This window comes from Panthera leo, chromosome C1 (genome assembly GCF_018350215.1).
Source record: "Panthera leo isolate Ple1 chromosome C1, P.leo_Ple1_pat1.1, whole genome shotgun sequence".
NCBI lineage: Eukaryota > Metazoa > Chordata > Mammalia > Carnivora > Felidae > Panthera > Panthera leo.
In genome coordinates this window covers 163,683,475-163,698,283 of record NC_056686.1, presented here as the reverse complement: position 1 = coordinate 163,698,283, position 14,809 = coordinate 163,683,475, and the positions used below count along the sequence as shown (strand labels likewise).

The 14,809-nt window shown below is 42.7% G+C and overlaps 1 long non-coding RNA gene across 1 annotated transcript in view; it reads right to left on the bottom strand.

Annotated features, from left to right (window-relative positions):
* LOC122227949 overlaps positions 1-14,656 on the bottom strand; it is a 93,067-nt gene extending 78,411 nt beyond the window's left edge. The window contains exons 1-2 of the long non-coding RNA XR_006206293.1: positions 14,476-14,656; positions 12,708-12,797 (exon numbers count right to left, since the gene is read on the bottom strand). This is a non-coding gene — a long non-coding RNA (uncharacterized LOC122227949). The remainder of the gene's footprint in view (positions 1-12,707; positions 12,798-14,475) is intronic.
* Between the last annotated feature and the right edge of the window lie 153 nt (positions 14,657-14,809).

Genomic DNA, 14,809 nt, shown 5'->3' with positions numbered 1-14,809 from the left:
TAGAGCACAGAAATAGGGGCCAAAGCTGAGCTGAATTATTTGTCTGGCTATCAATTAAGCAGAGTTGCCTTATGTGAACCTTCTGACTCATTAGGTTGGGGTTCTCAAAATGAAGTCTGTAGACCACCTGGGTCATAATCACCTCCGGTCATGTTAAAAACTCAGATTGCTGAACCCCACTCCAGACTTACAATTTTAGCAGCTTGCCCAAGTCAGGAGTGATCGCCTTTAGGACACCAGCTTGTTGTGTTTGTCTTTAAAAAAGCAATACCATATGATTTCACTCATATGTGGAATTTAAGAAACAAAACAGATGCACATAGGAGAAGGAAACGAAAAATAAAATAAGATAAAAACAAGACAGGGAGACAAACCATAAGAGACTCTTAAATACAGAGAACAAACTGAGGGTTGCTGGAGGAGAGGTGGGGGTAGTGCTAAATGGGTGACAAGCATTAAGGAGAGCATTTGTTGGGATGAGCACTGTTATATGTAAGTGATGTATCACTAAATTCTACTCCTGAAACCATTATTACACTATATGTTAAATAACTTGAATTTAAACAAAACCTTGGAAAGGAAAAAAAAAAAAAAGCAACGGGATGGACATTGTAGAATATCCAAGCTATTTTAGTTTAGGGAACCACCTCTGCTTTTGACAAGTATTAAAAACATTTATGAAATCGAAATCTCAGGGCTGTGGCCTTGGGGTTTGCATGTTCATTAAGCTCCCCAGTGATTCTTTGGGTCACAAAAATTGGAAAACTCTTTCCTGTAGTTTTCTCTCATAATCCTTTTGGTTGATAATTGGGGGAGAATAAAAGAAAGGAAGAAAGAAGGGGGGGAGAGAGCAAAAAACGTCTTTCATCACTTTGGTCTGCCTCGTTCAATTTGGTATGTACTTGCCCTATCGGGCAGGTGCACTATCACTCCATTTTGCTCTATCCAGCATCTAACTTTCTCTCTTGTGTGGGGCGAACCATTCCCTATGTGTTGTATTAGTGGGACATAGTGCCTGAATCCCATGGGCAGCTCAGGCATAAGAGAGCTCTTCTGGCCCCACCTCTGGTTGCCAGACTTGAGCACATGACCACACTTTACCATTTGATGTTTCTACCACTGGGATAAGGGAGCAGGGAGAGTGATGGGTTTGTAGCTGTGGCCACAAGATTCTGGAGGAGCAATGATATCTTGGCCAGATGACATTGTCCAAATATCATTCACTTTATAATGGTACTACTTGATAACTAGGCAATAATATGACAAAGATTCCTGAACAAGTCATTGCAAAATTCTATCTAACCCTGGTTATACTGCTGGTGAATTGCCTGACTTTAGGCAAGTTTCTTCTTCCTTCCAGGCCTTACCTGTATCATTTATAAAAAGGAAAATCATTATCCTTAAGCAGCTTAGTAGAATTGTAGTAAAACTAAATTTTAAATATATATGTGCTTTGTAAACTACAAAATACGATAGAAATATTAGTAGAAAATGAATTTTTTAAATGTATACTTATTCTCACAGAAGCAAAAATTTCCACTCAGCAAGAAGTATTTTTAGAAAGAGATCCTTAGTTTTCTTGTGTGACTCTTAAATTTAACATCCAACTTGCTGATTTTTAACATCATGAATTTTTATATTTTGCTAAGTCCCTGTTGTTTCATCTGCTATCAGGCAGTCAAATTCCCCACAGGAATAAAAGCATTAAATAAAATGCTATACACACTACAGTAAAAACTTCCATCCATTTCCCAACAGCTGTTGCTCTTTAGAGAAACCAAATATTTTTGGAAAGGGCCACAAACATTCTGGATTCAAACCATTTATTAGCTTTGGAAACATAACATGCAGTCATCTTGCCAGTCTTAATCTTGCAGTTCCATTAAACACACCACAACTGCATCATAAAACAGAAAAGGGAAGAATTTATAAACAAATAAAGCAGTTAATTGGGGCAATAAAATAGCAGTTCCCTCCCAAGTGTGGAATCGCTGTGTTTCAACCTACAAAACCCTGAAATCTGCTTGTCAGAAGTCTAGTCCCTAGCAGAGCCAAACACAGATCAAAGATTTCAGGATCGCTCCTGGGCCCACAACACTTACCTCTGCCGCCACGCCCTCAGTACCTCCTTCCCCTCACCTGGCATTGCTGCAAGTCTTTCCAAGAAGAAGACCCGCTCCAAGCACAGTACTCTCTTGATTGTTATTCCATAGCCAGGGTTCCAGTTGAAGAAGGAATTGCCGGGAGATCCACAGCTATGGCTACGTCTTCAACACAACACTCAGGTGGGGAGATGGAGACATCTTCTCAGATGTGCTTCTGTTTCCTGGGCAGTGCGGTAACCTAATAGCACTATCTCTCCTGTGCACTGCCAAGATGAGAGCAAGCTTTGGAGCCACAGGAACTACGCTGCAATCCTACCATTGCCTCTTGCCTACTCTACGGCTATGAGCAAAAGCAAGATTTTTAATATGAGTTTCATTCATCTATTCATTCGACACATATTTATTGAACAACCTACTACATACCTGATCTTCAAGATCTTTTAGCAGTTAAGTGGTGATGCTAAACCCCTACTTCAGAGACTTGTTGTGAGAATCAAATGAGAAAAAAATATATATGCATATACAGGTTGCAGTAGTATGTGCTCAGAAATATTCACTCCATTGGTTCAAGTAGCAGATTAGAATTATATTGTACGTGCAATTAAAATCATATCTTGCACAGTATTTCTTTCATTCAAGAAAGAGACAGAAAAGACTTAGGGTATCCAACCCCCTCCATAAATGGACTCTGGCTTCACTCACGTGAACTGCAGAATAGTCAGAGGGATTGCAGCTCCCGCTCCGCTCCGAGGGGCCCTCTGTAGCAGTGGGATGGAGCAGAGCCAAGTGGTCCATGTGGGGAGTGCACTCATGACCTTTGCCTTGTTAACACCCAGGACCTGCACTCTCTCCCACCCCTGGAAATGTTTACAGTCTTTTTATGTAATCAGATGTGTGCACGCGCATGCACGCGCGCATGCACACCCACATACACACTATCTAACAGGAAATTATGTTTCTTCGTAGAGGTCTGGCTTTTGGTATGTTTTGTTTAAACTCTCTAGAGATAAACTGCCATTTACCTTTGTTTAATATCCCCCATAATGCATAGACGAGAGCTGTACCCAAAAGATGTTCTACTAATGACTTATAATTCTTATGAACAGTTACTTTCCTGGTTAAAAAAGAATGAGATTAGTATATGGTACTCTTATAAACCATTTCCCAGGTCCTAAATCCACTGAAGAGAAGGGAAATACCTGACGGTCAAAATCTGTGTGAAGCCTACATAAATGCTTGCTACTGCTTGAAATCTTTCTTAGACACAGCAACTGCACATGGGCCTGCTTTAGAAAATGTCAACTAGAACACTATTGATTAGAGTTAGAACTCCTAAAAGGGAGGCAGGGAGGTGGGAAGGGACAAAGGAAAAGGACTTAATCTCTTCACCAGGTTAGTATCTTAGATACTTATAATTCATGATTTCCAGGCTGTGCAGTCAACATGTTGAGTTAACTGGTTTCCAAATGTACTGGGATTGCTCAAACCTAAATGAACCTTTTATTTGTGAACTCATATGTGGCTAAAGAGATTGAACCCATGTGTCTCATTCATTTGCACATTGGCTGTAAAAATATCTTTAAGTTATACTCTGGAAAAGATCCGTAAACCTTAAGCCAGCACACCATCTCCTTCACCTCAAGACCTACTGAGAAATTGTGTGGGTGACAGTGCCTTCTTGTTTCTAAGCCTTGCCAGCTCCTGTCTCCTCTTACGTGTAAACAAAACTCAAGCGAACCGGGAGTCATTTGGAAGGCAGTTGGAGTGCTGTCCTTTCATCAGCTCACCTGGTGCTCTAATAAAATATCCAAGAAGCCCACATCTGGTAGGTAATAAAATCCAGAGTGGAATGAAGATGCCTGGCTGCTAAAGTGCTCTAGCCACCAGACAAAGCCATCGCGACATTTTCTTCAACTGTTGCCGATGCCAGGATTTTAATGGGGCAAAGCTGAGAGCCCTCTTTCTATGTATTTTTCCTGCACTGGGTTCACTGGCTCTGCTGCTCCCATGCTGCCAAAGGTTTTCTCCACAGCACCATCAAAACCGGCTCACAACCCAAACAAGGAAAATGCGTCTTAACATGACAGAATCAAACACAATAACACTTATCTCATACTCCCATCTCCCCAGGGTGGTGGCACTGAAGGGCGGATCTCCTTTCTTCTCCACCTCTTCTGAGTCTCCCAAATAAGAATAAATGTTAGATCTCTTTGCAGGAAAAGACAGCTATGCCAACCGCAGAGGACATGTTCTGACTGTCAACAGTGATGGATGAGATTCTGTACATTTAATAAATATAAATGTCATAATCCAACCATCAAATTTAATAAACAAAAATACCACAAACCATCTTTCCTCTCTGCTCCATGTGCTCCTTTAAAGCTGATAACATTAGAACACATTTTGCCCAAGCTATAACCTCACCATCTGCCTGGCTCAACTTCTGAGGACTTGGTACGGGTTAGAAAGAAAAGCAAATGACTTCACACTGAGAAAAAAACGAGGGACGGGGGCCTGGATGGTTTTTTCACTCCTCCCTTTCCTTCTGACCTATTTGTTAACTATAGAACCAGATGTAACTATTGGAGTATAAGTTCAACCCTCAAGAATTATTAGGGAGGCAGATCGTGGAGAACATTTTTTTGCATAAGTTACACGAACAAAACTCTAAAGGCTTCCCCAGCAAGCTGAGTTGTACATTTCAGGGCTTTGATTTGGAAATGCGGAGATGCAGTCAGATGCAGACTGACTCATTAAGGACGCACTTTCTTTTGATGGCAAATTAATAATAATCATAACCACAACAATAAACACATATAAAAAATTGTTTCATTCCTTGGCCAGATTCAAAGCTATAACTGGAAGGGGCTCTTTATGTTGAGTTTAGGAAACCTCAGTGACTCAAAGAAATGGAAAGGGGGAACTAAGTCCAAAGAACCTTAGAAAATGTCTAATATGAAGAGAGAAAGATAGGCTAGATCTATTTTTTTTCTATTGCCCTTTTTTGAGAGCCTGCCATGTCCCAAGTACTTTATATACATTTTGACAATTTGATCTCATTGAGTACTTTCAAGAACACACTCCAAAAGATATTACTAACCCTATGTTGTGGCTGACCTGTACGGAGGCTCTATAACACGTTCAAGTTTAGAGCACTAGAATATGAGAGAACTAGACTGACCAATTCCAGAACTGCTACTCCTTCCTCTCTGGGAACCTCAGTTTTCCTTTGGGGAGCTGCTCCTTCCACATTCTGGTGTAGTTTGACCCCACCTCCCAGTTCCAGGATTCACATTTTTACCACATCTGGCTCCAAGCCCAAATTCATAACTACTATGCCATGGTGCTTGGGAAATAGATTCAGATGCTCCAGCAACACTGGTGGTTGGGGTCATTGTCAGCCGTAGAAAGGACACTTCTTTATACCTAAAAACCTCCAAGGTATTAAAGCTAAATCCAAAGAGACCGTGGGTTTTAGGATGTGTCCATTAGCAGTTGCTACTCTCATGCCATCAGAGATTTCCAGGAAGCATCCTGTGCAAATAATCTGCACAAGAGAAATCATTTGTCTGTTTCAGAGGGTGGTGTAATTTTCCTCTCTTTAGGAACCACCCCACACCCTGCAGTTCTTCCAGAGTACACTTCAAATCTCACACCATATATACCGCGTGTTTCTTAATGATGCCAGGGAAGCTAAGTGGCCATCTTGTCCCCCTTCTGGTTCCATGTGTTCAAAACTAGGCTTGGGTTGTCCAGGGGCTGGGTCATGTCTCGGTGACTAGCAAAGCAACATGTGCCCCAAGACAGAATTAACCTAGCAGGGAGGGGGAAGAGGAGAGGGGCGTTCTATCCGCATTTATCCATCTAGGCAGCCTCACCACTGGAAACTCTGAGCTCCTGGGCTCTTTAATATAGAAAACCCAGAAACCTGAACCTCTGGGCAAGATAAGAGGCAAGAGGATGGAGCCTGAGCAGAGGACTTATTTTACTTGAGTTGAAGTCTCTCTACATTCCCTTGGTACATGGTAGGGGAAAATACAATGGAAAAATCTCAAAGAGATTTTGCTACCAAATTACTACTAGGACATCACACTGCAATTGAAAAAAATGTTATTTGGAATTGGGTAGGATTTTGGAATTTAAAGGGTTTCTTTGTCTTCTTAGTTTTGGTTATAAGGCAAGTCATTTTGCTAGTGTCACAAAAATGCAATAACTTCAGTGTAACAATTACTGTTTTTCCTCTTGACAGAACTCTCAGGCAACGGGAAGCTGCAGTGCTTGGAACAAATATTGTGGCTTACCAGAGATGACGATAGGGGTGGACAAAACTCTGCAAGAAACAGTCCCTGCCCTGAAAGCTAGGAATCTAATTTACACAAAGGCCATGGTCCGTGCTATACTTTGGAGACTTCTTCAATTTTCATAGCATGATTTCATACTTTGAAAACTAATGTTTACTATTACAGATTTCTACTTTCCAGAATCTTCTATGATTAAAAAAAAAAAAGTTGGGGGAGGAAGTGCAGGAACCAAATTTTCCACCCCTAGTGCCCTCCTCTCCAAAATACATATAAATGGTGGTAGCTGAGAGGTTGGAAAGTGGGGAGGGAAAAAGATAGAATGCCTCCCTTCTGCCCACATCTGTCCTTTCTTACTAGCCAATGCCTTTAAAAAGAAGTAAGAGATGCAAGGGATCCTGTGGTCTGCTCAAGGAAGGCTACCTCCCCTCAGGGCCATATTCATATTAGCATCTAAGTCAACAGCAGAGGAATCTGGCATCTGTTCTTAATTATCCTTTTTTAATTCAGAATACTAAACAGTGAGTTCAATACTCTGTCTTCTTAGTTGAACCTTAAAATACCCATGTTATTTAAACTGTCCTCCTTGAGCTCTGGAATCCAGAAAGGTTAAGTGTGCTCCCCAAAGATACATAGCAAGGGCTTAGAAATTAATCCTGGACATCTGATTTGTTTCTAACTATACATGAGTTAACAATGGCTGACTAATAGCAAACTTATTTTTAAAATGCTTGCTAGCTATTTTTCCATCACTAGAAATTACCTGGTAGTTTGCCTCATAAATATTGTATCATTATGATTCCTAATATCTCTGTCAGAGTTCTTAACTTTTATGATAATAGGCAACTTGGAAACACTTTGCCAGACATTAGGCCATAATGTACAAAATAAGTGACTTATAAATGGGCTGTAGCTATCTAAAGCATGTCTGGTAAACAAATAACTGATATTGGACAACAGTGAAAATCAAAGCTTAAGTGCTGTCTTTGTGAAATGAAATAAGGACTGCTTTCTGGTTCTTTCTCTCACTGTGGACTGCTATCCTTTTCATTATCCTTTTCATATCCTGCTTTCCTTTTCATTAAAAACAACTCCTGGAAAAATAAACCCAGGAAAAAAACTATGGGAGGCAAAAATACAAATACAGCCATTCTCTAACAACACCTATTACACTATCTGCTGAGTAGCTCTGTTAGTGTAAACAGAATGTCCAATTCCCTAAATTTTAATATTTTTAATTTCTAAAAGCAAAGTACTCCCATAAAGAATTAAGGCCATTCGTTGAGGGTGAAGACCCAGAAATAAATTACTCTCTGGGATACTACCACCCAAGTTCCAACTAAGAACAGTTTTATACAGATGAAACCAGATTAAAATAAATTTTAAGCACAACTGTGAAAAGAAGTAAAATTTTAGAGATTCAAATGTTGGAAAAATTGCAAGTAGAAGGATTAAAAAAGTTTTGCTTGGATGATGGTGAGGGATTAGGCTTTTATATTTATTTATTTATTTATTTTTAATCCTTTGCCCCCACTCTACCAAAGTTTGAAGAGAGCTTAGAGAAATAGGAAATGATTTCTGAAAATTGAAGGAGCCTAAATAAAAATTTTAAATGAGAAAATATCAACTCCAAGAGTGATATCAGCAGAGAGGAATGTAGACCATATGGTAATATAGAGTTGCTCCCAAGCTTCCTCAGAGCCAAAATAAAGAGGGAAACAGAGTCATTTATAAGATTCAGCATGTCAACAAGACAGAAACAAACCAAATGTACAGGAGAATCACATTTCCTGAAACCGACCTGGGAGCATTTTTCTTGTGGCATCTCATGAAGAGGATGCAGGCTGATGCCCAACAGCATCCCTGCAGCATAGGCAACCAGGGTTCCTTCAGGCAGGTTCATCCTTCACTGTTTGCTATGGCATCAGGCAAGGCCCGACTGAGCAAGCATGATTCTAAGACAGGTCAGGTACTGTGTTTCAGAATTATATAGCACGGTGAGCTTCAACCCTGGCTATGTATCAGAATCTCACCTGGGGAGCTTTGAAATATCCTAATACCCAGACCACATCCTAGACCAATTTAATCAGAATCTCTGGGGATGGGTCCCAGGAGTTAGTAGTTTTTAACAACAGTTTCCTGGGCCACCTGGGTGGTTCAGTCAGTTAAGCGTCCGATTTCGGCTCAGGTCATGATCTAGCAGTTTGTGAGTCAAGCTCCACGTCGGGGCTCTGTGCTGACTACTCAGAGCCTGGAGCCTGCTTCAAATTCTGTGTCTCCCTCTCTCTGACCCTCCCCACTTGTGCTCTCCCTCTCTCTCTCTCTCTCTCAAGAGTAAATACTTTAAAAAATGTTCGTAATTAAAAACAGTTTTCCCAAGTGATTCCAGCATATAGCCAGGGTCATGGGGCCTTTATGATGGATGTTCTCCCTTCTTTCTCCCACTGGCACTTCCCCATTCCACTCTCCCACTGTGACGCCCAGGACAATATACAAGACTCACTGCAGCTTAGAGCTCTCATTTCTCTCCCACCTTTGTAAACAGTGGTTTTGACTGTAGCTATCTTCCTTGAAGGACCCCCTCCCAACTATCTGTGCCTTGACTATGACCTAACATCTGCTGTCAATCTTCACTGACATCATTTAATTCAAAAATGACACCAACTGTAATCTTTGGGTAGGCATGTGTCTTTGTAGTCACAGTCACACACAGATACAAATTGTGATTTTTCTTTCTTTTTTAAAATAATGTAGGACAAGTCATGCATTTTGACAGGTACTGCAGAATGACTTACTCAGTACCCACTCCATCTCTTACATCCTCCCTCGGTTTCCTCTGCCCTCTACCAGAAGGGCTGGGAAATTAACATATCTAACTCAGCTTCCCATATAACTAGGGTTCATGGATCTGGTCACAGATAGAGGCAAGGTCCCCAGGAAAGACTCCCTATTCCTAAATAAAAAGACAAAGCTTCATGAAGAGAAAGGTTTTGCTTGACTCCCTTCTTCCTGTCTGGAAGGAGCCAACTTTAAATTATATAGATGAAAGGAGCTCACTAAGCATGGGAAGTGAGGACATGGGAGCAACAGCACCAGCCCTGGACTGCCTATCCTGAGACTTCTTATTACATAAGAAAAGTGAACCCGCATTTGGTATTAAGCTACTGTAGTCAAGTTTCCGCTGCATACAATCACATGAAACCCCAGGCAACACATGTATGGTACCATTGAACAAGGTGGACTAGAATAGTGTTTTTCAAAGAAATTACAGTCCCATATTGAATCAACCTTAAATATATAGATGTAGACATGGAGACAGATGGTAGGTAGATAGATACAGATTTCATTTCAGTAGAAATGAAGGGTGTCACTAATCTACCCAATTTCTCTTCATCCTCTACAAGTTAACACAGTTGTGGCTTTTTCTCTGCTGCAAGAATTAACAAAGAACAGGGAGGTTTTTCTTGTCCAAGGTTCATAGAGAAGATGAGTTCAATTGTACAAGATGGATAGGGACCCCAAGAGTTAGAGGAGGTAGATGAGGCCCAATCCAGGGGACAGAAGGGTTCCCTCAAAGCAAGATGGGAGGCAGAGGATGTGACAAGTTCCTCAAGTGATTAAGACCTGTGTTCCCACAGGGAGACCACGTAGTGGACAGGTGGTAAAGACCACGACCTTGACAGTTAGCAGGGTGAACCATGTGTGGCCTGAGGTGGGTGAGGGAAAACTGTGAAGGCAGCTCTGTGGGTCGCCCTATCCAGCACTGCTTGACGATGCTGGACGGCATCGCACTTAGTAGAAGCCTCATTGGAAAGATTAAGGCCACCATGAGCTAGGACTGTGGTGTTTCAAGGTTTCCTGGCACCACTTAAATTCTCAGATGCTTGTTAATTCATTAGAGGTAGAGGAAGCTATCCAAAATAACCGATACTGGACTCATTTTGATAAAAAGAGAACTTTAGAATTAATATGGCTGGGGGGAAAAAAACCACAAAGAATTGTGAGAGCTGATGGTTCTTAGAGCTTCATGTTGGAGAATTCATTCTTATTGCCCAGCCCATTGTTTAAAGAGCTGTTCGTTCTACATTATAATCATTGGGAGCAACCCAGTCACTAAGGATTGTATTTATCAAAAGATAATTAAACCTTGGAGAAAAGGCTCATATTTGGTTTTGATCAAACTAGAGAAAAGGAGTGAGGAAGCCAGTTGCCCCTACGGTAAGGCTTTAGTATCATCAAACTGGGGGGTGGAAGGGACTCTTGAAGATCATCTGCTCCACTACTCATGTGATGCTAAAATCCTCTCCCCAGCATCCCAGCATTGCACCTCGAACTCTGACTTGAGCACGCCTTCAGCATACAAGGCACTATGTGGGTACAGTGTCACAAACGGGATGTGAGGGCAGAGCCTCAAAATGAAAAAGTGAGAAATGAGTGCATAAACGTTTGTAACAACACTCAGTTTTCGTGGAAAGTGGGGTGATAAAACAGGGTAAAGTCTCAACAAGGGTCTACAACGCGGGTCTCCAGGGGGATGGGAGTCAATGAGAAACTGTTCAAAGGAGACTCGGGGAAAATTTTGGTAGAGTGAGAACAGACTCCACCAGTTGCACAACTTTGCTGTGAACCCGAGTGGCAGGGGAAGTCACAGAAAGGTGTTACTCGGGTGAGAAAAGGAAAAGGAAAAAGATACATATGTATTTGTATATGTATATATATGTATATACGTATATGTATGTATGTATATGTATATGTATATGTATATGTATATGTATATGTATATGTATATGTATACATATATCTTTACAATTCAAATCCTACTTCCTATTCTGCTCTGTAATATTCATTTTCCCCAGGAAGATTAGTGCATTTCATCTGGAGTTCTGAAGCCATTAAGAATGCACTCAAATTCTTCCACCACCTTTGTCCAGCAATAAACATCACTGAGCCCAGCAGCAGCCAGCTCTTCTAGCAGTATGTGAGGGACTATTGGGGGAATTTGAAAATTTTATGGTCTGAAAAGTGGGCCTTAGCACTTTAGCTTTTATTCTCTCAGAGAGCTTATAAATCCCTCTTCATTTAGCAGTTTTCATGAAAATGACAGCTTTTGTTAGTCAGGCTAAAGTGAGATTAGAAATAAAAATTTTAACCATTAATCCTCACTGATTAAAGTGAGACCAGAAATCAAATTGTTACCAACTGTGTGCTAATTTCAGCTTAATTCTTTGGCAAGAGGCTTTGGAAATTTTCAACTCGCCGTGCTAATTCACAATGCCTTACTACTGATGGCAGAAAGTCAAGGTCTCCTTTCCTCCTGGGTCCAGGGTGTGAACAATGACTATTTCAAAATCAGTCCAATAAAATATAAACATTAAATTCTTAGCTATGTTGTTTCTCAGCCATCACTTTCCACACCACTCTCTCCTCCTACTCACCACCAACCTTCCCCCCACTCCACCAACAGCTATGAAAAAATATCTCCCCAGAGACTAGAGAATCACAGCTGAATGGCTGGCCTTTCCGCATCAAACAGAATGCCTGCAGCATCAAAGCAGGTGTCACCCCCCACACAAGCCCCGTTTCTATTACACACAGTGCTGGGAGGGAAGGAAAATCTTCATGCCAATAAGCCACATCAATTCATCAATCAAAATGAATTCATGCGCTAATTAAACTAGCAAAAATTTAAAAAGGCATTTGTGTTACAGACATGAGAGTGGGGTGGGGAGGGAGATGGGAGTTAAAATTCCAGGGAAGTGAAAACTTGACAGACACGGTACCACATAGAAAAGGCAGTAAATACATGGCTGGAATTAATTGCAAGCCTTTCCTTAACTTAAAAATAATAAACAAACAAACAAACAAACAAACATTCACACATACCAACAACGGGGGGGGGGGGGTGCAAATATTTTCCTGGTTGGGCCAAAACTGACATTAGCAGGAGTGTCCTCTGTATTGTGCACATTGGGAAAACCTGTGAGCAAAGTAAAACTCTATCCCTCTTTCTTCATGTCCACTTGTCCCTTAATACTGAACATCCTTCCTACTCTTTTTGATGACTTGGCAGGGCTACAAAGTACAGTTACATGGTTAGTGCACTGCACAAAAGCCTAGAGCTGAGGGAAGAATGCAGCTGAAATCCAGTCCATGCTCTGACAGCAAAGTCACATGCCCTGGCATGGAGTTGCTGTCATTAGGAAGCAGTGCCTTTTTCCTCACACAAAGTGCCCTCTGCTTGTGCACCCAGAAGGCTGTGACCCCACAGAAGCCAGGGGAGGTCCTGGTCCTTGCTTTTATTTACCTCTTGTCTCCTGTTTCTCCTGTTTCTGTTTCCTCCCTCTGAAGCTTTGAACTGAACACTTCTTCAGCTGTTTCAGCATATCATAAATATCTGAACAAAGAAAAAAAACTCAATTATCCATCCAAGTGTTTCATCTATATGACACCAAGTACCCACGTATAGGGGAAACATCTTAATGCTTAGTATTGTGTAGACAAAACATCTGGTTGATCAACTTAGTTCATGTTTCTCTCAGATTCTTGAGTACCATAGAAATGCTCTCATACCCACTCACAGGCTGGATTCTCCATTGTAGAGTGCAAACTAGTTTTTCTAGGCTCAAAGAGTCTAATTCAGTATAGTGGAGGCCTGAGAGATAATAAAGGGACAAGGGGGCTGTTTTCCTCTTAACACTAAATAAATAACATTTAGCCCACTTAGCGAAATATTACGGGAAGAGAACTTTTCATCTTTAGTCCAATTGTTCTGATGCTTCATTTGACAAGATTCTTTCACTGTCTCTTATCTGTGTTGCATTCAGAGGAGAAAAACTTTAATATTTGCTTCAAATATCTCAATTTTATAAAGGCAGGTTCATCTGTTTCTTTGAAAGCTTGCTCTTGAAAAACGGGAGTCCAGTGGCATGGGCTTCCTAAAGTTAGTACTGGGGCAAATAAATTGGCCCAATCTCAGCTATCTTTGCTTGGAATGACGGAGAAGAAAAACGGTTCGAATATATCAGTCCCGTCATCTGAATCTAGCCTCCTGGCCAGGGCACTCTATAGCATCCGGGCGAGGTAAATGGCGAATGGCGAGGTGAATGGCGAATGTCATTCTCCTCGTTTCCCAAAAAAGAGAAGCAGTTGAGTGAAACGCCAGGTCCGTGGTCAGACAGTGAGTCAACAGCATAAGGGCGAACTTTCCAGATCTTCCCAGAATTGGCCCCAAGACTTGGTGCACAAGGGGTGAAAACTAAAACTCCTTTTCTTCTCCCCAAGGCAGACCGTGAAACTGTAAAGATGAGCTGGCATTTTGTTTTATTTTGTGTAATAAACTGTTCTTTTCACAGCAGTTGGCCCTGGGGGGTTTCAAATAGCACTGCTTGGCTGCAGCTGTGGGTGTGGCCCGGCTCAGTCCAAAGGCAACTTGGAGACCACAGCTGTGTCAGGCCGAGCGGGATCTTAAACCTCCCATCTGGGCTGCACACTTTCAAGTTCACCACCCCCCCCCCCCCCAAAAAACAAGTGGAGTCATTTTCACAAGCCAGAACCCCGCAGATGGGAGGTTCTGCTCTTCCTCCGCCGGTGGTTACTTGGCGGGGGGGGGGGGGGGGGGGGCACCTCCGATACCCCCAGAGACTGACCCCCACAGGCTGCTCGGGACAGTTTCTGAACCGTGCCCGGGGCCATCCCTTCGCTAGCCACAAGAACCCTCCGCAGGGGCGTTGGTAACAGCGGTCAGCATTTTCAAAGGGGTTACCGGGTGGGAGGAGTTTTCTGTTTGGTGTTTCGATTTTTTTTTTTTTTTTTTTTTTTCCCATGACTCTTTCTCGGGCTCTCACAGCCCGCTCTGACAAGTGGCATGCGTGCCCCGGTCCGGTAGATTCTGACACCCTTCCAGAAAAGAAAAAAAAAAAAAAAAAATTCTTCAAGGGTTTCCTTTGAGCCCCCGCTTCCAGCTCTAGCAAATAAATGACAAAGTGACCCCTCCGCCGGCAGCGCCCAAACGCAAGGACGGAAGCGCGAACTCTGATCCCCTTCCCATCCCCTAAGTGACGGGGATCACTCACTTCTTTGTCTCACTGAGGAAACTATGTGGGCTCGTGAATGGCTTCTTTTCTGACTGGATTACAAGTACGTCAGAACGGGCACCGTCTGGGAGGGCGGCGAGCGAAAACGCAGCGCCCGGCGCACGTCTGGGCGGCGGGGGTCGCCGCGGCGTCCTCGGGGCGGCAGAGAAAGCCCTGGAAGGCCGCGCCGGGCCGCGGGAGGAGCCGCCGCCAGGGGGAGCGCCGCGAGCCCGCCGGCCTTTGTTCGCGCCGCGGCGCCGGGGGAGCGCGGGCGGCTGCCGGGAAGGGCGGGGGGGCGCGCCCGGGCCCTCGGCGGTGGGAAGGACCCGCGTCT